The sequence below is a fragment of the Eumetopias jubatus genome, unplaced genomic scaffold (assembly GCF_037043125.1).
Source record: "Eumetopias jubatus isolate StellerSeaLion01/CBP00866 unplaced genomic scaffold, mEumJub1_p1.0 scaffold_7, whole genome shotgun sequence".
NCBI lineage: Eukaryota > Metazoa > Chordata > Mammalia > Carnivora > Otariidae > Eumetopias > Eumetopias jubatus.
This window is the reverse complement of record NW_028274813.1, coordinates 114556323-114579739: the sequence shown is the minus strand read 5'-3', so window position 1 is coordinate 114579739 and position 23417 is coordinate 114556323. Positions and strand designations below refer to the sequence as shown.

The 23417-nt window shown below is 54.7% G+C and overlaps 1 protein-coding gene across 3 annotated transcripts in view; it reads right to left on the bottom strand.

Annotated features, from left to right (window-relative positions):
- Positions 1-23417, bottom strand: part of LINGO1 (leucine rich repeat and Ig domain containing 1) — a 75581-nt gene that overhangs the window by 40484 nt on the left and 11680 nt on the right. The window contains exon 2 of one of the 3 annotated variants that reach the window (XM_088024901.1): positions 21401-21486. The gene's annotated coding sequence lies outside the window, so the exon portion shown is untranslated. Of the gene's footprint in view, positions 1-11688; positions 11901-21400; positions 21488-23417 lie in introns of those variants that run through there. The other 2 variants (XM_088024897.1, XM_088024898.1) reach the window with 2 other exon arrangements.

Here is a 23417-nt window from a genome sequence, read left to right as displayed (position 1 = left end):
GCACACTGGCTACCTGCCCCACGTCACCGCAAGCCACAGCACCGGGGTCCCGCAGCCCGGGCCTTGGAGCTGTGGAGGGAAGAAGTGAGGCTCGGGCCCCTGCCATGACGGAGCCACCCCAGGGCCCTGCCCTTTCGTACTCCTGGAGGTTCCCAGTGCCCAGGGCAGCTCCTACCAGTCTGCCATGGGCACTTCTGCTTTCCCAGGCCACTTGGCAGGTCCGTGACTAATGAAATGGAAGCCAGTGCCAGGCAGGCCTGAGGACAGCAGGGCTGGCTGCTGAGAAGCACATCTAGGACCTGGCCCGCACCCTGCTTCCTTTTCCATAGACACGCACCGCGGGGCAGTGGAGAGACGTCTAGGTCCCTGGTACCACTTCCTGGCTCCTCCTCCCTCCATCCATCTCCTCCCAGGAGCAGCTGCTCCAGACCTGGGCCAGCCCTGCGTCACCTCCAGAGCACCACCCTGGTGGGCTGGGCGGGGAGTGGGGATTAGGTTGTGAGGAACCCAAGCCCCAAACCTGAGAGGAGTGAAGGTTGGGACTTACTGAGTCTGGCGTCAGGAATGTGGTTCTCTCTGCCACCTTGGGGCCATTACCCCTGGAGGCTCTGAATCCCAAACGCCCCTCTCTTCATTCCTCCAGTATTCTTCCCACCTCTAATCCCTCTCCCCAGACATCTCTATGAGTGTCCGAGTCATGGAACTCCAAAGGGGATGGACCTGACCCCTTAGGAACATGTGGGTGGCGGGGAGGCCCAGAGTGGGTCAGGAACGGCACAAGGTCACACAGCAAGTCTGGGGTCAAGCTTAGGCCCCAAAACAGGTCCCCTGCCTCCCTGCCTGGGGTCGTCTTGGGAGTCTCAAGCTGCCTCCTCTGATTCTCTCTTCCCCTCAGCTGACAGGAAGGATGGATAGATGGATAGACGGATGGATAGATGGATGGATGTGGGTGGGGGGAGCAGGGATTCAGGAACAGATGGGCTTTGAGGCTCCGCCGCGGGGGCCTGGGGGAGGGGGAGGAGGCCTGGAGAAACTGGAGCTGTTACAAAGTTGCGAGTTAAAACATTCTCACACTCCCGCCTCCTTTACTGTTCTGATGCACCAAGACGTGACAAAAATGTGTCAGATTTTTAAAAAACCACACACATACACAAATGCCAGTCCCTGTCTCTGCCGCCCGCCCAAGCTTAGGCCATCTGTTTCCCGGGGGTGGGAGGGGGGAGTGGGGCTTGGCAGTCGGGGCCATCACTCTGGACACCCCCAACCCTGGGTCTGGACCAACAGCCTGGCCCAGAAATGGCCCTCAGGTGACGGTGGGACATCTAGGAAGGTGAGGGCTGCAACGCTCAGCTCTCTCCCAGCCCCGCTGCCCCACCCTGCTGCCGGGCCACCACCAGTTCTGCCAACCCAGGGGCCCAGCACATCTCAGCCCCTCCCTGAGACACCCAGAGCCCACCCTCCTGCTTCAGAAAGGAAACTCCGGCCAGAGAGAAAAGACACTCACTCAGGTCCAAGTCCACGCCCCTCACTCATTCATTCAACAAACCAACCACGCATGCCCTGGTGCCAGCATTCTTCTGGGCACGCAGGGTGTAGCTCTGGACAGACATGCAGGACCTGCTCTGCTCTCTGGCAGCTCAAGGCCAGTGGCAGGGACAGCTGATCAATGAGGAAAAGCACCCAGACAAGCTGGTCTTCCAGCAGAAGAGTGGTGAGGAAAAGAAAACAGGCAGGCTTGGCAGCAGGGGCTGGGGGGAAATTAGGGTGACCAATCACTCTGATGTGTCTGGGACTGTCCTGGTTTGAGCATTAAAAGTTTTCTGGAAAAGCCCTCGTCCCAGGCAAACCAGGATGTCACCTGGTGGCTACTTTAAGTTGGGCACACTCGAGCTGAGCCCCAAACAGGGGGACTCGACTCGAGGGTCTGGGACCCTGAGAGAGGGGGTGGGTTCTGGGGGGAGTCAGAAGCAGATCACATAGGGCCTGCTGAGCCCTGGAAGGGAGTGAGGGGGTTATCTGATCACAGAGTCAAACTTTATTGTGGTCAGAGAGTCAAATCAGAGAGCAGCTTGTACAGACTTAGAAAGAAACTCACCAAGGCTGGAGGCCTGGGACAAGGGCAGCAGCCTGGGTGCCTGAAGCTGGTGGGGACTAGATATTGCCAGGTCTCTGAAGCTTCCTGGGGGAGTGGGTACTTTAGGCCAAGGGCATCAGGGAGCCACTGAAGGGTGTAAGCAGGGGCTTGATATGGTCAAGCAAGGAAGAATTGCAAGTTAGAAACTCTAAGGCCCCAGGCCGGTCATGGCTCCATGGAGGGCTCCTTCTTGTCACCCCCAGAACACCATCCACCACTGTCCTCACCCCCAAATGTGGAAAGGCTGATCATCCTTCCAGGGCCAGCCCAAATGCCACTTCCTCTAAGAAGTCTTTCCTGACTTGCTGAGAGGCAGGTATAATCACGCCCTACTCTGGGCTCCTCCACCCTGAGGACCCCCAAGGATGAGTTTTATGGGAACCCTCATCACAGTGGCCACACTGCCAACTCCCACACTCTGTCACACTGCCATCTGACCTCAATCCACATCCTGGGTGTGGACACGGAGGCTCAGAGAAGGAAGCGGTTTGCTTGAGACCACACAGCAGTTGGTGGTTGAGATCAGTTCAGAACAATGTTACTTCTGAGTTCAGAGTCCCAGGGGCCCTGCCCTCAGGAGTGTGAGGTGGGAGAAGCAGGGAATGGCCAGCCACCTTCCCATGGAGGGATGGATGGCTGGTCACCATCAGGGTAGGCTGCATGGGATGGGCGGTGGGGTGTGGCAGCTGGCCATATGGGCAAAGCAGGCCACGCTGGGAGATTTGCAATGGAAGTCTCCCAGATCAATTACTGAATTTCCAGGCAGCCTGACCTTGAACACTAGCAGGCAGGAGAGGCTGAGGCGGGGGTGGTAGGCGGCCAATCTAGGAGCAGCTGCTCAGCCTCCTCCGACAGGGGATGCCCGGAGGATCCAGGAGACAGCGTGGTGGAGATGCAAAGGGCCGGGGCTGGAAATGCCACCACTACCTCACATTCGTTTGTTTGAAATGGTGAGCATCCCTGTTAGGGTGGGATAAGCCTTCCTCACCCCTCCCTTCAGAAGGAGTTCATTAGGCCATCCTTCTGGGTTGGAAGATTCAGCCCAGTGATTTCTCTTTGAGCCTCAGTCTCCCCACCTGCAAAATGGGGATCCTTGTCCCAGCTCCACTCACCTTGTAGAGTTTATTTGAGGCTCACATTAAATCACACTTAGAGATGGGCTCTGGGGCATGTCCAGCCTGGAGCAGAGTCAACAGTATGGTCAGAAGGCCAGGCGGCTATTCAGCCATAGGAGACTTGGAGGGGTTCAGAGATCACGGAGCACATTGCCTTTGACTCCTCAGGGGGTCTGTGTGATGACCCTTAACACCAAGGGACTTTTTAAAGGGTGCTCAGAGATTGGGGGCAGCGGGGAGGGGCAGGCTGCCTAGCCTGGGATGCCACCCTCCCAGGCATCACATGGGAGAACTGTGAGCCCCAGGGAGAAGCAGAGCCTACCCTGCCCTCCCAAGGTGAACTCAAGCAAATGCCTGACATGGTTTGCAGTGCAAACAACTGGACTTTTCTATAGCAAGTGGGAGCTGGGATGGAGGTGTGCAGGAGTGAGAGGTCTGTCTCCTGCTTCCTCATTCTCCTCCTGCCCCTCAACATTCTTTCCTTATCTTCCTACCAATTAGAAATTCATCTGGGTTAGTGGATCAATTAAATGATTTAATACATATACAGTGTTAACAACAGTACCTAACATAGTAAAAACTCAGTGTTAGAGGTTTATTCCTGTTATTATCAATATTATTGCTATAATGCTCCTCTGTTCAAATCCAAATACCACAGGTAGGATAAATTGCTATTAGTCACTCCCACTTTAGTATGAATTAGTTAAAAAGCCACCTTGCTTCCCTGCTCAACCTGATCTAAGGTCAGCTTCTCTCTGGATGAAGGCAAATATGGAGCTTGTTGGGGGGTGCATGGAGCAAGGTCTGGGCCACTTAGCATCAGATTTCAGGGTGAACCCTAGGTCTTCCTAGCCTGGGTGAATAAGGTGGAGAGGGAGTAGAGAAAAGCCTTCAAGGGCTTGAGAGTCTGCCCCTAGTTCTCAACCAAACTACATGTCTGGTCTGGGAGCAGGGAAATCCACAGGGGCAGGGATGCAACACTCACCTGGAGCACAAAACCCTTCCCAAGACAGGCAGAAGGGAGGAAGGAAGGGCTCTGAGCCATACCTGAGCCTGGCTGCCTTCTCACCACAGCGCGGGGCACTGCGGGGAGACTGGGGAGAGAGGAATGGGCCTGGGGGGTGATTATGGGCAAACAGAGTAGAAAATGAAGCCCTTCAGATGGCAAATGAGGTTTAGCAGGAAATGAGATGGGCAGAGGCTGTGATGAGGATGGCAACACTAGGCAAAGGGAAGCTGATCCTCAAATAGGCCTCTGTGGGAAGGTTGCTGTGGGTCACTCTCACCCCTCGCCCTCAGGAGCTGGCCAGGCTGCAGGGCCCAGTGGCCAAGCCCCGAGACCCATTCAGAACCAAGAAGACAGAGGAACAGAGGAGAGGTCGGTGCAGGCTTTGGATTGACAAGATCCCACAAGAGTTAAAGCACGAGGGACTGTGGTCACACTTACAGAAGAAATTCTTGGCGAGCACAGGGAACAAATTGGGAAGTCTGGAGTCCTAAAGACAAGTGTCTATCCTTCCCAGAGGAGCTAGTCTCAGCTCTGCCTTAGGCAGTGAGCAAAGCCTTGCTAAGAGTATTCAGTTGTGGGAGACCCCCTTACCAGGAGTAGGTCTGTGTCCCCTTTGGGCAGGCACTGTCCCTCCCTATCCATATGCCCTGGGAAGGCCTCACTTTGGGCCTCAGCCTGTGTATCTATGAAATGGAGATAATGGCACCTACCTTTCCAGGCCATGTGAGACTCCAAATGGGATCCAGTGCAAGTCACAGTCCATCCTCAGCTAGGCCACCATTGCTGAGGGCAGGGCTGAGACAAGCCCTTGTCTGGCCAACGGCTTAGACAACATTTGCTGGGGGAACAGCTGGTCACATGCCTCACACCACCCTAGATCTTGCATCCTATTTTCCTGCCTTCCCCACCCTCTGCTCCTTTTTCCCTTTAGCCCTTCCCGGAGGGGCCGAGCAAGCTGGGGCAGGCTGGTCCTCACCACACAAAGGCAGAGGCCAGCCCTCTACATTTACTGGGCCTCAGTTTCCCTGTCCACACAACAGCTGTGCTGAACCAGAGGGTCATACAGACCCTCCAAGGGCCAATGCTGGGGAAAGATTATCTCAGATTCTGCCGCAATCTTTCTGGGTCATCCCTGCCCAGGACACTGCCCACACCATAACCTGCCCTGCTCCCTTTCTAGTTCGGGATCCAGCACGGCCCTCGGAATGGAGGCAAGAGGAGGTGGGGGCTGAGGCAGGAACCACTTCTGGCACAATAACTGAAAACTGGGCTGAGAGTCCGAATTATACTTTTTCCAGTTCCTGACCCTATTGCTCAGGGAGGACGCACAAATATGTTTGTCTGTGCCCCTAGCCTTTGGAGTCCTGGGGGCTCCATGAATGCCCTGAGTCAGGCTAGCAGAGGGATGACATGCTGGCAGCCTGGATGCCCCTGGCCGGAGCCGGGCTTGAGCACAGGGCTGCAGCCTGGCCTGGCTGGCACGGCAGGGACCAAGGGAGGATGCGCCTGGGTATGGCCAGAAGGGAAAAGGGATGGGGCTGGCTGGGGCCCTTGGCGACAAGGGAGCAGGGAACTCTTTTCCAAAGGTTCTCAAGGAGGGGTGCGCTGTCCAGGAGCCTCACTATGCCACAGGGACGCCAGTCTGAAAAGGGAGACCCAGCCCTTCCCTGGGGCCCCATCTGAGGAGGCCATGACCCTGCCCTCACCTCTCCCTCTCAAACTCCAACACTCTCCACCCGCTCTTCAAGGCCTTCCTTGGCCCTCCTTGTCTCCTCACTGCCAGGCCTCAAGTGCAGGGAGCCACTGCCCTCTCCAGCTTTTCCCTGAATGCCCTGGCCTGGGAGTCGCCACTCCATAGTGGCTGGTGAGGAAGGGGAGGTGAACCACCCTCTCCATGGCCTAAAAAGCAATCCCTTGATCCCCTTCTAGAGCTGGCTGATCTCTGGTCCCATACTCTGAACAAGTTTTCAAGTCTGTGAGGTGACTCCTGAGCTGTCCTGTGCGCGTGCCCTCGCCTATCACACGCATGTACGTACATAGCAGGTGTCAACACACACGCAAGTAACTCCAGTATTTCAACAGCCAACCTCCCCCAAGGGGCACACACGTCCTATGCTCGAAAACAAAATGGGTGTCTCCGTGGGCTCCGGGCTGGAGTCCTGCAGGCGGGCAGGGACTGGCCTCTGGGGGAAGCTGGGAGGCCTGGGGTCACCCCCCCCCCCACCTGACAGCCCTTCAGAGGATCTGTCTCATCTCTATCAGCACCAAGCTGGAGGCTAAGGCTGCCCCAGTGGCATCACGAAGTCCTTCCCTGTATCTAGCTTAAATCAAATCAATTCTCTATCCCTTCAGTCGACTGACATTGAAAGGTCGGCACTGAGGACTCCATGGTCACCCTGTAGAAGGACACAGAGATCTGCTAGGTCACCTGAGAACTTTGTGCCAGGGGCAATAAGAAGGAAGTAGCTTTGGTGTCTCCCAAGGGTGGGGGTGGGAAAGCTGCCAGTGTCCCCAGGTGACTTAAAGCATGGCAACTCCCCGGGATCCTGTTTTCCCCAGAGAAACAGGAAACCCCACCACCTCCCTCCACCACCCAGTCCATTGAATGTCTCCCTGCAGTCACTGGGTGTGGCGGGGGCCCCCTATGGACTTCGGGCTTGTCTCAGGCACCCACTTAACCCCTCGGGCCTTTAGCTAAGTCCCCACTGCAAGCTCCATCCTGAAACGGCAGTGGTATCTTTAGCTGTTTCTCTACCTTCTCTCAGAAAACCCCTCCCTGAGGCATCCTACCAGACCCTGGCCCTCCACACTGCTTGAAATCCCACCATTAGGGACCCCTCCTCTGGTTCAGGCATTCTGTGCACGGGGTTCCTATTACATGGCCCCCAGCTCCAGAGACAGTCTTCCCCAAACCACTCCTCCCCCCATCCCCCAGACCTTAGGGGCTGAAGCTGGGGGGTCCAGTAGGAGATGAGAAAGCCTCTATCACACTCAGCATGGCAGAAATGACCTGCGAGTCCTGGCTGAGGGAGACACCGAGGCCACAGGGTAAGGTCACCTGGACAGGGAGGCCCAGAGAGGGCCCAGGAGGGGTGAGCCCGGGGTCCCTCTGTAAGGCATCTCTGGCAGGCTAGGGCAGGGCTGAGGCAGGCCTTGGCCATCAGACCACAGCCCAAGTTTGCAACACTGAGCATTTGCTGGGGAAGGTGGGGAGACACCATGGAGCCTTCTCTGGGAGACTGACCCAGATTTCTCTCCCTCTCTCGGCCACACAGGAACACCAAGCGTGTGTGTGCGTGTGTGTGTGCATGTGTGTGTGTGTATATTCTCAGCCCTGGCAGGCAGAAGGGTGGGAAGGGAGGAGGCTTGCTGAAAGCTCTGGGAAATGAAAGAGAAATCCTCCCCAAATCCTTTGCTGCTGTCACTAATAGCTGAAATATGCTCTTGACAACAAGGTAAAAGGCCCCGAATCCTCAAGCCTGCCCTTGCTGCCAGGAGCCAAAGCCCCAGCTGAGCCACGACCCCTACCCTCTGGCTCTCCTGACCTCTCCTTTCTGGGCGCCTTGGTGCTGCCCTGGGAGGCACTGAGCGCCCCACCATGGGGGCTATATAAGGGGCGCAGGGGGACCTCCCTGTCAGGATCCCATGGCAGGTACTTAGAGATGGGTAGGGAACACGAAAAAGAGGGACAGCCCCTCTCAGCCCGAGCTGTCCCCTTGATGCCCACCTGCACCCACAGTGTCTGTCCCCAGGAGGCCAGACCTCAGGACTCAGGGGCAGGCCTTGTGAGTGACAGGGCAGAGTCGGGCCCAGGCCTGGCAGCAGCAGGTTCAGGAGCTTTCCAGCTCCAGTGGGAAGAAAAGGGCGTGTCCTGTGGGGCTGCTGGCTGTAGCCAGGGGCTCTCAGGCACACATACAGATGCAGCTTTGTACTCCCAGGGACACCCTCCTTCGTTCATGTGGACACACAGCCATGTACATATACAGAGAGAGACACACTCATCACACACACACACACACACACACACAGAGGCCTCCGTGTACCGACAGAAACACGCCTGTAGACACATGGGCATGAGCAGCCCACACAGGCGGGCACAGGTCACACGTGCATGTACATGCTTGTACACGTGTGAACCTGGGCTAGGTGGTGCCTGGTTCCTTCATGGGCTACTCTGTGTCCCATGAGGCAGGTGAGAGAAATTCTCCCCAGAGCCTGGTCACTAGGTACTCAAGTCAAATCCTGGGAAACCTTCTGGCAGTAAATCTCCAGAGGGAAGCCTACTCCTCTGCCAGCCTTCAGGACTCCTTGCCTGACCTGTGCCCTCCCTGAGCCCTGCACCACCTCCTGTCCAGCTGGGCCTTCTCTATGCCCTGCCTGGTGGCAGCCTGGCTCTGCCCTGGACCCCAAGAGCGAAGGGTCTCGTCCTTCCGAAGGACCCCAATATCCATCTGAAGGGCGGGAGGTACCCTACCCCACCCACTGCTTGTGTGTGAGCCTGCGTGGGGCCCCGCCACCGTGGGGCCTCAGTGTCCCTCCTCCCACTGAGGCGACCCCGTTGGAGGGGCTGGGGCATTGAGGGCTGGGAGCGCTGACTGCCTAGAGGTGTGGCTCAGAGGAATGTAGCCCTGGTCCGGGTGCATCTGGTTCCTGAGCCCAAGGCAGCCTGCCAGTAGGTGTGGTCAGGGGACCCTTGGTCCTCACACGGCCTCTCCCTGGCTGGCTCAGTCACCATGCTGGAGAACAGAACTCCTTGACCCCTGGACACTGGCCTAGCACATGTCGCCCCACACTGGGCAGGGAAGGAGACATGCTGAAATTCCCTGCCACATGTCCTGGGCCTGTGACCGTGTACAGACGCCCTGGTCTTTAGGGACTGTCCTCACAGTTCTCTCCAGGGATCCCAAGCACCCGCAGGGGCTGGGGGTGCACCTATCCTCGCAATGGCTCCCAGAGCCAGCCCTACCCCTCCTCAAGCAGGCCCACCCACCTGGGTATTTCGTAATTGAACTTGCCTCTTCCTGAGCTCGACCTGCTCTCTCAGACTCAGAGCTTTGCACGGGCTGTTCCCTTTGCTGTGGTGCCCTTCCCTCTCCCTCAACTTGAAAATACTTCCTTCTGGCTGCCTTCCTCCTGCGTCCTGCCCATCCCCACACAATGCTCAGGTACTGCCTCCCCTGGGCAAATTTTAACATGCACTGGTCAGCTCAGTTCTGCTTTCGTCCCACTAGGCCCTGTGCTCCCAGGGCAGGGCCGGGACCCGGTCATCTCAGCATGCTGAAGACCCTCCATAGGGCCCGGTGCCAGAGCAAACAGCGGCCGGCAAGTGTTTGTCCAACAAAAGAATAAATGATGTGAATGACATCCTTGCCAAGTCCTGGAATGAGCTGAGACACAGTTTCGAAGGTCTCTTTGGGGTTGGGGGGGTGCAACTCAGCAGGCGAGGCTGCCTCTCTGCATCAGGGAGCCTTGCGGTCAGATGCTGGGGCCTCATGCGGAAAACGCCACGGGCAGGGCATAGAGTGCACGAGACCCCTGTCCACAGAGTGCACAGTGCTCCCAGGCAGCGGGCGCCCTCCAGAGAACCATGGAAGGGCAACCATCTGCTGAATGCAGCGCTCAGAGGACTGTGCCGTCGCCACCATGACCCGTGCTTGCCGATTATGCTGCCTGCTTTGGGCCCCGCCCTGGGTGGGGGGACCAAGGAAGACATGACCCCTGCCTGTCCTGGAGAGCCCAGGGAAGAGAGAGGTGGCTGGAGGAAATGACTTGATGGGCTACAGCTGGAGGCCGAGGAGGGGCAGCTCAGCAGGAGGGCTTGGGCATGCTCAATTTCCTTGCACCTCAGTTTTCCTCATCTGTAAAATGGGGATGATAAGTGTATTTATCCCCTAGAGTTGGTTTGAGGATCAGATTCTTGTAAGATGCTTTTAACCGACCCACCACAGGATAAACGGTCAAGAAACAAGGGTGGCCACCAGGGCTAGATTTACCTTTAGTGCAGAGGCGTCCTACACTAGGCATGCAGCCAACTGGCGGGCTGGCAGCTAGGGTGCTGGGGAGATGACAAGGGCTGAGTAACTTCTCCCTGGATGACGGCTGGCTTGGCTTCCTGCTCAAAGAACCGAAGGATCTAAAGAGATGTAGGTGGAGGGACACTGAGGGAAGAAGTCCCTGGAGGGGAGGGAAGAGGAGAGCCCAAAGTGGTGGACAAGGAGACTCCCAGGGTCTGGGAGTGCTCATCTTAGCCCTCCTGTTTGAAACAGCGCACAGATGAGGGGACGTGTGCAGTGACCTGCAGGAAGGGGCTGTGCTTGCTTCGCCATGGAGGCTGGCACCGTTGGGGGTATGCAGGTCTGACTGTGGCAGGGCTGGGGGAGCTTCTCCCAACTGGCCGAGGGCAGAGTGCTGAGGAGCTGCTCTCCTTCCCGGGATGTGGGAGGTCTCGCGCTGACGCCTGTGGGCTTTCCCTGGGGCTGTGGAGGCCACTCTTTAATGGAAGCCATCCTAGCAGAACAGTGAGGGGTGGGGGGCCGTGGAGCGAAGGAGACAGCCTGGGAAGTGAGCTCCAGGGAGAAGAACGGGATGAGGGCAGCTCTAGAGGTCTGTGCTCAAGGACAGCGAGTCCCCGGGAGAGAAGGGGAAAGCTACCGACCTTCTGCTCAGCCCTCCGCCTCTCCTCCTCCCTAGCTAAGGCCAGTCCCCCATCAGCCTTGTCAGTGTGACATTAACAGGCTGACATTAATAAGCCGGAGCTCCTCCACTTGTCTGCCAGATTGGGCCTCAGCCGTGGAGGAATTGCTAATCACAGCCACAATAAAGAAATACCAATGATGAACATCAATATTACTGCCTCCTGTAGCCCTGCCTGTTGATGTAGAGATGGCAAGAGCCCTGGGGCCATCTCTCCATGTGGAGAAGGAAGCACCCTCCAGCTGGATTCATTCATGAAACTAGGGCCTACTTCCTCTGGGCAGGCTCCCCTCCACCAAGGGCCACGGGTCCATGTGCAGGGAGGAGGAGCTAGTGCTCTTGCTCAAAGCCCTCGTTCACTGAGTGACTTCAGGCATGTCTCTTTGCCTCTCTGAACCTCAGTTTCCTCATCTGCCAAATGGGTATGATAATTCTAGTCCTGCCTATCTTGTGCAACATGGAAGAGAGCATGAACTTACAAAAGCAAGATTTTGTAGGATGACCCTCAGACCCTTCAGGGAAATACAAGATTTTATGGGCTGGACGAGACCAGTGGGGTAGCTGAGGGACTGTGGGGGGCGGGGTGCATTGACAAAGAGACAGACATGTCCCAGCTCAATGAACTCTCAGAAGCAAACATCCTACCCCCACCCTGCCCCAGCCCCACATCAAGCACTCAAAACTCGGTGGAAAACAAACACACACTAAAGTCAGAAGAGAGGCAAAGCCTGACTCACACGTATAGCAGGCCGGCTGCCATCTGGCGTCCCTGAGACCCTGAGCTGGTGAGGGCTTCAAGGCTGTCAAACCCTGCGTGCCATGCCAGGCACAGGCAGAACTCACACATTAGGGCAGCCTTCCTCCTGTCGGAGGGCGTTGCACTCGCTCTCCCACGCCGAGAATCAGAGACCAGGGCAGAGCGGGGAAGCACCTTCAGAGACAACCCGCAAGCTGACGAGCTGCACTGCCCATGCCAGACTGTCTGCACACAGACACATGCACACCCAGAACACACGTGGGGCCAAGTTCATAAACCAACACGCACAGGCTAGAAACAGGAAGCACACACAGGCCCGCGCACACACACACGCACGCAACATCTTAGGTCCTGAGCCCCGGGTTCTTCCTAGCCCATGGAAACCCCTCCCCATTGAGAAGGAAATAAAAAGCCCCATGTGGTCTTCCAGGCACGTGTGGCCTCTCAAGCTGTGGCCAAGCCAAGCAGCAGCGATTAGGCGGCTGGGAAGTGAAGCCCAGCGTGGCCTGAATATTTCACGGGAGATTTTGCTCCACAGAAAATCCCTTCTTTGCCTCTGTGCGTGTCAGGGTACAATTACCCATTAGGTAGTGGAGCAGAAGCCTGGGAGGTTGTTCGTGCAGCTCCGGGGCCTCTCGCTCTGCCTCTGCCCTGGGCCTCATCTAGCCTGGCCCAGCCCATCCGGCCTCTCACCTGCCCCCAAGGGAGGGACAAGCAGATGCCATTTGGGGACATGAGGTGTCCTGGCCCACGGTCACCTCTGCCCTAGGTCCTCAGACTCTGGCCTCAGCTAAGGAAGCGCCGAAGTCCCCCATCCTTTTGCCCACCCCACTCAGGCTCTCGCTGCAGGGGCCGCTGGCTTCTCACTCCCTCATCTTCCCCTTCTCTCAAGCTCCTTACAGTTCCCTGAACCAACGGCAGAGAAGACCAAGACAGAAGACAGAGAGAAGGTAAGCCCTGGAGGAAGGGAGAGAGGGCATCTTGGCTGGGCCCCGGAGCCCCCCTCGCCTCCCGGTGCTTGTCCTCCAGGGTGGGGAAAGAGGGGGCGTCTCACACCTTCCTGCTTTTGTCTCCCTCCAGGAGGACTCTTCCTCACTCTTTTTGCCCTAGAAAATGTCCACTGGGCCTAAGTAAGCTCAGGTGGTATCTCCTCCAGGAAGCCCTCCAGAACCCCTCTCTGGGTCAGGAACCTTCTCTGTCTCCTACAGCCCCCCACATTTCCCTCCATCACTGTTCCATAATCAAAGGCTGAAAACTTAGAAGCCTACAGGGGCCAGAGAGGAGATGACAGAGAGTGAAGGAGCACTCAGATGACACTGGGAGTGGCGGGGCCTGAGAGTGGAGAATACCTGCCCTGACGGAGGCAGAGACGCTGAGTCACCTCATGGCCCAGCGAACCCAGCCCCGGGGTAGACACAAGAGAACAGAAAACACATTCCCACAAGGACAGGTACACAAATGCTCCTAGCGGCATCATTCATAATTGCCAAAAAAAGAGGAATAATCTCAATGTCCATGGATGACCGCATAAACAAAACGTCGTACATCTGTAACATGGACTATTTTTGGGCCATAAAAAGGAATACTGATACACGTTACAACATGGATGAACTTCAAAAACATTATCTTAAGGGAAAGATGTCAGACCCAACAGGTGACCTGGTGTATGATTCCATCAATATGAAATGTCCAGACTAGGCAAGTCCCAAGAGAGGAAAGTAGATTAGTGGTTGCCAGGGCCTGGGAGATGGACAGAGGGGGAGTAACCACTAATGGGTACAGGGTTCCCTTTGAGGGTGACGGAAAGGCTCTGAAATTAGAACAGTGATTGTTATACACGCTTGTGAATATAAAAAAGACTGAATTGTACACTTTAAAATGACAAGCTTTATGGGATGTGAATTATATCTCAATTTTAAAAAACCAAATTGTTTGAAATGGAACAAAACACATCCATAAGCCACATCCCTGGTTGGGGCCTCCAATTTTTATCCTCTCATTCACACGTCGGTCTCTGCCACAAGAAGGGAGAGCTGGCCCTCCCCGAGGCCCCTCTGTGGTCCCCAGAGCCAGCACCCAAGGGCAGACCCTTGAGCCACAACGGTGACCAAAGCAGCACATGAACTGTGCTTTCCAAAGCCTGCCTCAGGTGGCTCTGGCCCAGAGTCACGGCCGTGTCTCAGGTAAAGCCACTGAGGTCCAGTTTCAGGGTCGCCTGTCCTAAGGACACACAACCAGCTGGAGGCAGAACCAGGCAGAGAAGCCAGGACTCCGGACTGGGGCTGCATGACCCAGGGCAGCTGTCGGCCAGCCCCCAGTGGGCCCAAGAAGTGGACAAACAGTGCAGGCACCTTTGCTGTTGCTTCCTGCCTCAAGCCCCCCAGACTCCCCGGGCCTCAGAACGGAGCCCACCTGCTCCATCAGGCCTCAGTCTTCTTTGGGGCCCCGAAGGCGGCTCAGCCACAGCAGGGAGGTCCCTCCCCTCACTCCTTCAGCTGCACCCCGAGCCAGCCCACAATCGCTTCCCATAATCCTTAGGCATAACTGGCACCATGACCTAGACACCCGGTTTCTCAGATGCCCAGCACAACTTGACTGGATGCTCTGGGTTGGCCAGGGGCAGAGGCTGAGCTTCAGGTACAGAGTGGCCCTCAGGTGGTATGACTGACCATCCTGGCACTGACATGTGCTAAAAGCAGGACAGTCCTGAGCAAATCAGGACAACTGGCCACCATACCTGGGAGGGCCTCATCCCTTTTCTCTGCCCTAGTGGGTGAGCCACAGGGCACGGGGGTCTCCTCTCCTGAGAGGGCCTTCTCTCTCTCCCTCTCCTGCTCACCTCCTCTTTGACTCTGCCATCCTCCCTCCCAGAACCTTCCATCAGCAGGAAGAAATCTCTTGCAGCATCTCCTTCAGGCTCCTTAAGGACAGCAGGTTTCCAGGACCCGCCCTGGGAGCCCCTGTTTGCAGAGCTGCCCCGGGGAACGGGCAGTAGAGTAAGGCTTCCTTTAGCCACAGCCGCCCTGTAGCTGTCAGCTCGCTGAGGGCAGGGAACTGTTTCCTCTTTGGTTCACAGCGGTGTCTCTGGGGCTAGAAGACTAGGTGCCCAGTAAACATTTGCTGAATGAACAACTGAGTCTGTTTTCCACTCTAGGCTTCCATGTGACAGGTTTGAACTGCTACAGAATAAAACGGGGGAAACTGCTGGCCTTGGGAATAAATTCTGAAGTCTCTAAGTAGCCATGGAGGCCTCCTCCGTCTGACCCCTCACACTTCTCAGCTGCCCCCCAATTTACATAGGCCCCACCCCAGCACCTGCAGAGACCCCCAGCCTCTGCTCTGGCCCATGCCCTGCCTGGAGATGCTCTCGAGCCTGCAACCAGGCACTGAGCTCAGAGGCTCTTCCCCACCTGGAAGTCTTACTTCATCGCTAAGGGGCTCCCTTCCCAGCCGAGCCCTTGTGTGACCGCTGGGTACAGAGAATGTGCAGGAGAGAATGAGGGAAGAGCTAGAGGTGTACCTGATGCAGGTTACCTGGGACCTGGGCCAGCTTCGGGCTGGAAGGGTGTCTGGGAGTCTCAGGGTCTGGCTGCCAGCAACTGGGTGCAAGACCAGGGGAGGCAGGCAGGGGAGAGGAGGGAAGGAAAAGACGGGGAGGAAGAGGGGAGCTGCTCCAGGATTGCGGGAAGGCTGTCAGTGTCCACACAGTGATGAAGCAGTTGGGTGGCCGGTCACCTTTAGGCTCATGATATCTCCCAAAGACAAAGATCAGTCCCCCTGTGCAGAGTGAACAAAATGGGGAAGGAAGCCCTTCTGGGAGAGAAAGGCCAGCTTTAGACAAGCAGTCACATCTTTCTTTACCCCCTGCCCTCCTGCACCACTGGGCTGGGAGGCTGTCAGCTACCTATCCAGGGCCTCACACTGAGTCTTGACCCTGCTTTCACACTGAGCCCTAATCCTGGTCACACACTGAGCCCTGACCCTGGTCACACACCGAGCCCTAACCCTGCTCACATATTGAGCCCTGACCCTGGTCACACACTGAGCCCCAATGCTGGTCACCCTCTGAGCACTGACCCTGGTCACACACTGAGCCCTGACCTGCTCACACCTAGCCTGACCCTAGCAGGGTAGACTGGCCCTCAAAAAACTAGAAGAGGTTCCACACGCCTCAGCCTCTCTCCTACAACTACTCCTCAGGGCTAGGTGACAGATTTGGTCTATGGGCGTCAGAGACAAGTCCCAGCTCTGAATGACTGCTGGCAACTGGTGCCCGAGGTAGCTAATGGGTGGCTGATTTCCCTGACGTCCTCAAGGCCAAGACTGAGAATGTGACAAGCCTTCTCTGATACCAGAACACAGTAAGTGTCGAATAGATGTCAGCTCCTCTATGAGCCCCAGCCCCAGACTTCACAGAGTAGGAGCCACTCCCCTGCTGCCCCACCACCCACCACCTGGATCCCTCTCCACCTCCTGGTCTCTTTCCCAAGGGCCCAGAAGAAAGCTGTGAATTGCTGGGTACCTGCCTCCTCCTCTATCCCCGTTCCTGGCCTTTCCCATCCCAAATACACATCACATCGGCCCCCATTCAGTGTCCTCAGCTGGCTGTCAGCTAATCCCAGCAGAGGTGTTAACTGATAATTAAGATGTTAGCTGTAAACTTAACGTGTGATTCCCTGCCAGGAGTATTCTGATTTTAACAGGTTCCTCTTCAAAATGGGAAAACCTTCAAGACCCAGCCAAATGGCAGACGGGGAAGCAGAGTGGGGGGGGGTGGATTTTGTGCCTGGAGCCCTTCCAGCATTTCTGGAAACTGCTCCCCTTCGCCTCTCCCTTCACCTGGGCAGACAGAACACAGGCGTGGTTACAGAGCTGCCTCCCAGGCTCAGCTCCATCTCCTGAGAGCTGATGCCATTGGACATGTGATGACTGCTCGCAGAGACTCCTCATCTGCAAATGGGTATACAGAATATCACCCCTGCAGAACTGTGTGGGCACCCAGGAGGCCCTCCATACTTGAGAGCTCCCATCCTTCCCAACTTCCCTTTGCCTCTTCCCTCACTGAAGGCAACTGTGTCCGCTTCCACTTCTGCCCCCACACACTCCACCCCCCATCAATGACCAAGCCTCCATTCTCTCGACTTCCCAAATGTCTCCCCAGGCACAGATCAGCGGATCGAATGGTGGCCAAGGAGCTGCAGAGCAGGGAAGAAAGCTTCCTCAGTCAAGTGTCAAAGCAACTGGCTGATCACTTGGGGAAAAACACTTGGATCCCTACCTCAAACCACACACACAAAAATATTCCAGATGAACTACAGATTTAAACATTTTTAAATCTTATAAACAAGTAGAAAACAATGTAAGGCAATATTTTCAATACTTTGCAGTTGGGGAAGGCCAGAAACTGTAAAGGTCAAGAGAGGCCAACCTGACCACAGGACAGTTTTCAACATGTAAGGGGTTAAGAAAAGCTCTATAAACTTAAATGACAAAACCCCTCACAAAATTGTGAGAAAATATTTGCAACATATGACAGATAAAGGGTTAAATCCCTTAACCTCTTATAAATCAATTTGTTCCTGCAAGTCAATAAGATACATTTCACACATCCGCCCCCCCATCACTAAAACCAAGGTCATCTGTGATCTCCCGCAGCTAATGCATGATCAATGTTCCCTCTGCATCTTACTCGACCTCATGCTTGAAGCATGTCTTGCCCTTGGCTTCCAGGACCTCATACCTGCCTGGTTCTCCTCTACCTCACTGGTTGCTTTTTCTTACTCACCTTTTTGGTTCCTACTCAGCTCCCCAACTTTTTTTTTTAAAGATTTTATTTATTTATTCATGAGAGACAGGGGGGGAGAGAGAGAGAGAGGCAGAGGGAGAAGCAGGCTCCCAAGGAGCAAGGAGCCTGATGTGGGACTCGATCCCAGGACTCTGGGATCATGACCTGAGCCGAAGGCAGACGCTCAACCATCTGAGCTACCCAGGCACCCGAGCTCCCCAACTTCTAACTGAAGGAGGTCCCAGGGCCAAGTCTTTGGTGCTTCTCTTTGCTATATATATCCACTCCCTTGATGTGCTCAACCAATCTCAAGGCTTGAAATACTACCTTTATGCTGATAATCCCAGATTTGTGTCTCCAGCCCAGACCTCTCCCCTGAACTCCAGCCTCACACATCCAACTATCAACTCCACCCTTCTTGGACGTCTGCAGGCACTTTGCATGTCCCCAGCTGGGGCCTGCTCACTCGTGTGCCCACTGGGCAGTCACACAAGGCCCCCAAATGTGGTTTCATGCTATTGGTTTAATGCCCTACTGTTATCGCTTTGCAATTCTTAATAATATTTTTAAACAGAGGTCCACTCATTTTCATTTTGCTCCAGGTCCCATACATTATGCAGCCAGTCCTGTCCACAGACGAGCCCCTCTCCTCCCCTACACCAAACTCACTCCTCCTTATTCTCTGTCCAATCTCTGTTGATGGTAGCCCCACACCTCTGGCTGCTTGGGCCCAAACCCTTGGAGTCACTGGACTCCATGGATTGACTCCATTATGGACTGAATGTTTGTGCTCCTCAGAATTCATCAGCTGAAGCCCTAACCCCTAATGTGGTCCTGGGAGGTGGGGCCTTTGGGAGGTAATTAGGATGAGATGAGGTCGTGAGGGTGGGGCCTCTTGATGAGATTAGTGTCCTTACAAGAGGAAGAGACACCAGGGCTCTCTGTGGGTGAGTAAATTAGAGGTTATGGGAGCACATGGTGAGATGGTGGCTGTCTGCAAGCCAAGCAGGGGTCCTCACCAAGAACTGAGTCTGCCAGCACCTTGATCTTGGACTTCCCAGTCTCCGGAAGTGTGAGGAATACATGTGTGTTGTTTAAGCCACCCAAGTTTATGATGTTTGGTTATGGCAGCCCAAGATGACTAATGCAGTCATCCTTGGCTCCCTCTCTGACTCACACACACACTCCACCTCATCCAAACTGTCAGCAAGCCCTATTGGCTCTACCATTAGCACCCACCCAGAACCCATCTACTTCTCCCCACCTCCATCAAGCCCCCTCCACTCCAAGCCCCCCCCATCTCCCCCCTAGATCATTACAACAGCCTACTGACTGATCTCCCTGCTTCCCTGGTCCCTTTCACAGCAGCCAGGGGGACCTGGTTAAAATGACATTCAGATCACATCATGTCACTATTCGGAACTTTTCATGGCTCCCTGCTTCATCCTGATTAAAAGCCAAGGGTGGTCCATGTGGCCCTGCGTGATCTGCTTCTGGTCCCTCTCCGGCCATACCTCCCACCCTCTCTCACTCTCCATGTCCCAGCCACTCTGGCCTTCCTGATGTGCCCTGAACAGACCCGGCCTGCCTGGCACCCAGGCTCCCATCCACGGGCCTCACTCACTCGCTTCCTGCCAGTGCTTCCTGCAGCACCATCTCCCAGGGAGGCCTTCCTGACTACCAGCTCCAGCTGCCCAACGCTTCCCATCCCCTGCCCTGCTTTATTTTTCCCTCCTTCGCACTTAACACTCAACACACACATTAGATTTCACTCACATACCCATATCTCTCCTCCACTAGAGCCTAAGTTCCAGGGGGTAGGTCTCTGTTGTCAGTGTTGTTCACTGTTAGGTCCCTAACCAAAACAGTGCCCCACATAGTAGGTGCTCAAGAAATGCCTGCTGAATGAGTGGACAGATGAGTAGAAAAACGAGCTGAGAACATGCCATCAACAGGCAATTCATAAACGAAGAAATGAAAATGGCCAACAAACATGTACACATATGCTCAACCTCATTCGTAATCAAAGAAATGCAGAAGAAAAGCCATTTTACCTAACAGATCAGCAGAGATTTAAGTGATTGCTAATGCCCACGGCTGGCAAGGATGAGGGGCCGAGGCCTCTTGCACGTGGGAAGTCAGCATAACCTTCTGGAGGTTGACCTGGCTGTAGAGATCACACCTGGAAAGGCGTGTGCCGTCTGACCCAGCCGGTCCACTTGCAGAAACACTCCTGAAGGACGCATAACACAAGTGCACACAGAGGTACCAACGGGGAGGTTCCCTGAGGGAGGTTTATAAACAGCCACACACTTGCAATAACCTGAATGGCCACTGGCAGGATTGATCATTGATACATAACTTAAAGATCACTCAAAAATGGGCATAAAAGGCTAAGGAAGAACTCTAGAATGATCTATACAGTATGTTGTTAGGTGAAAACTCGTGACAGAGTGCGAGTTTTAAAATACATCTCTAAGTGCACCAAAAAAGAGTCTGGAGGGAGATATATTGAACTAGTTAGCAGCGTTTAGTCCTGGGGAGGAAGAGATTATGGGAAGGGCTCCAACAGCATGCTTTAAACACTTTCGGGTTGTTAGATAGATAGGTAGAGGACACATGGAGAACATTACCTTACTGGTCAGAAAAATGACTCCACTTGCCATGGAAACACTTCCCCTGTGTCCCCAGTGTTGCAAGATGCAGAAATAGGACATTGCAAGCCCTCCATTGTTTGGCCCTGTCTTACCCCTGTTACCCCCCACCTGTACCCCCTGCACCCCAAGCACTCTGGGTTCCAAGCTCGTGAAACAATTTTCTATTCTTGGTTCTTTTCACAGCTCCAGCCCTGTCTCACAGCTCTGTTCACGGGCACAGAGGCCCAGCCGGCTCCACCCCATGACCTCCTCAGCCCGGACTCTGCTGTCAGAGAGCCACACAGGGGAGGGCAAGGACCCTGAGAACATTCTCAACAGCCTCCAGCGGGAACCCCCAGGTCTCTGCCCAGGGCTGGCCTGTGGAACCTGGGGGATCAGGAGATGTCCACTGATTGTGACCTGAGCAGGCCTGCGCCCCCCCCCCCCCCGGCTCCAGGACATCCGTCTTAGGCACTGGAGGCAGCTGATCTAAGGGGGCCCGTGTGGACCCATCAAGGACTCGTCAGAAGAAGAGGGGGACTGGGGCGCCAGACAACTAGAGTTGTCAGATGTAGCAAAAATTGTATATCCAATGCAGTATTGGGGATATACTTATGCTAAAAAATGATTTGTTATCTGTATGAAGCTCTAATTTAACTGGACATCCTGTAAATTTTTCTGGCAAGCCTAGCCCACAACCCAGCCCACCTTTGGAGCTCTTGGCCCTAAGCAGAAAGCCTCCATCCAGGGCGCCCAGGAGCAGCAGAGAAACGCCAAGTGGAGTAAAAGTGAGCTGGGCTGCTCCTGGTGCCGGGAGGAGCACCCCGGCCCCGGGGGAGTCCTGCAGAGAGCTGGGGCCTTCCAGAGTAAGAGCCGTCACTCATGGAAGCACACACACAAGGCTGGTGCAGTGACTCTGGCAGAGAAAAGCTAGAGTGACAGCAAAGGGAGCCCCACAGATGCAGAAGCTACCACAGCCAACGTACTTAGCAAGCGCGTGCCGGGAAAGGATGCTGAACAGACCGCAGAGAGCAAGCATGTCAGAGAACAACTGGGCTGGCAGAATGATATGTCCTGGGGCCTCTCGGTACCCCCCAAGCCCCCCAGCAGGCCCTGCTGTGGCCAGAGCCTTCAAACCCCCCCGCCGTGTCCCACAGCATCGCGCCTGGCAGGGGCTCATTCACCAAGGCCCATCCCACTCCTCGCTCCCAGAGCCCTCCCACCCAAAGCAGAGGCACGAGGCAGTGGGAGCCCCCCTGCCCTCCCCCTACCTGGGTCAGACGGCACCGGGAGGCAAACAGATCAGCCTCTGGGGGCCCAGGGAGCAGCAGCCTATCAGTCGCGGTCCCAGCATGCACTGCAGGGGAAGAACAGGAAGGTTAGTGCCGCTAAGATGGGCTTGTACTACTCAACCCAGGATGTCTGGCTCCAGCCTCCCCACCACCCACAACAGCCCCTGCAAGTTTCCAGGAGGACGCCCCACCATCCGTGCCGGTCCCCCGGCCGAGCCTGCGGGTCTCTGGCTAGCCGGCCACTCCTCCCTCACTCAGCGCCAACCACACCGCCACCCTGCTGCTCCCTCTGCCCACGGCCCCCACTACCTCCTGATCCTCACAGGCCCGGCTCCTTCTGATCCAGGTTCAGCTCAAGGCACCTCCTCAGAAAGCCCTCCCTGAGCTCCAGATGCGGGAGGCCCTCCTTCCCCGTGTCACACGACCCTGATTGACTGATCTGTCATTCCGGTTGCCCTGTCTCAACAATCTCACAGAGAGCTTTTTTTTTTTTTTCCAGGCAGGTTAATTGAGCTATAATTTACCTAGAGTAAAATTTACTCTTTCTAGTGCGCAGTTCTATGCATTCTCAAAGCTGCAGACAGCCATGTAACCACTACCACACTCAAGACAGAGAACAATGCTATCAAAACTCTCCAGGTGCTGTCCTTTGTAGCCAACTCCCCGCCAACCCCAGCCCCAAACAACCACTGACCTATTTTCTGTCTCTATAGTTTTGCCTTTTCCAGAATGTCAAACAAATGGAGTCATCTACAGGTATCTTTTTGAGTCTGGCTTTATTCATTTAGCATATAATGCATTTGCGATTTACCTTCGTTGTTTCTTTGTTGTTCCCAGTTTCATTCTTTTTTTATTGCTGAGTAGTATTCAATTGTTCATCCATTTACTAGCTGAAGGACTTTGAGTTGTTTCCAGTTTGGGGCAACTATGAATAAAGCCACTATCAATAGTCACATACAGGTTTTTATGTGAACATAAGTTGTTACTTCTCTTGGGTAAATACCTAGCAGTAGGATTGCTGGGTTATACAGTAAACATATTTTTAACTTTATAAGAAACTGCCAAACTGTGGGGTTTTTTTGTTTTGTTTTGTTTTTTGCCAAACTGTTTTCTAAAGTGGCTATACCATTTTGCATTCCCTCCAGCAACACCTGAGAGTTCTAGCTGCTCTGTATCCTCACCTGGACTTGGTATTGCCAATTTTGTAGATATCAGTGTAATAGACATGCAGTGGTGGCTCCCTGGCTTTATTTTTTCACATACCTGATTTATTGCTTTCATACCATCTCTATTTGAAATTATTATCTTAATTTAATTATTTATCTCTTTATCTTCCATTTTCCCAATCATATGGGAGAGCAGGGACCTTGACATCTCCCCCCCGCCTCCCGCATCGCCTAGCACAGTATCTGGTACTGGGTGATGGTGATGATGATGGTGATGGTGATGATGGTGATGATGGTGATGATTGTGATGATGATGGTGGTGATGACGGTGATGTGATAATGATGGTGATGATGATGATGATGATGATGGTGATAATGATGGTGATGATGGTGATGGTGATGGTGATAATGATGGTGATGATGGTGATGGTGATAATGATGGTGATGGTGATGATGTGATAATGATGGTGATGGTGATAATGATGGTGATGGTGATGGTGATGATGGTGATGATGGTGATGAGGATGGCGATGGTGATGATGGTGATGATGACAATGATGGTGATGATGATGGTGAAGATGATGGTGATAGTGGTGGCGGCTGCAGTGGTGATAGTTGGCATTTATAGAGTACTTATCATGTGCCCAGCACTGTTCTGAGTACTTCACAAATACTAACTCATTTAATGCTCACACTTACCCTAAGAGAGATAGGTACTATCATACTATCCATATCCCCGTTTTAAGAGGAGCAAGCTGAGGCAGAGGGAAGTACCTAGCCCAACATCACATAGCTGATGAGGGGCCAAGCCAAGCTTCAATCCCAGTTCT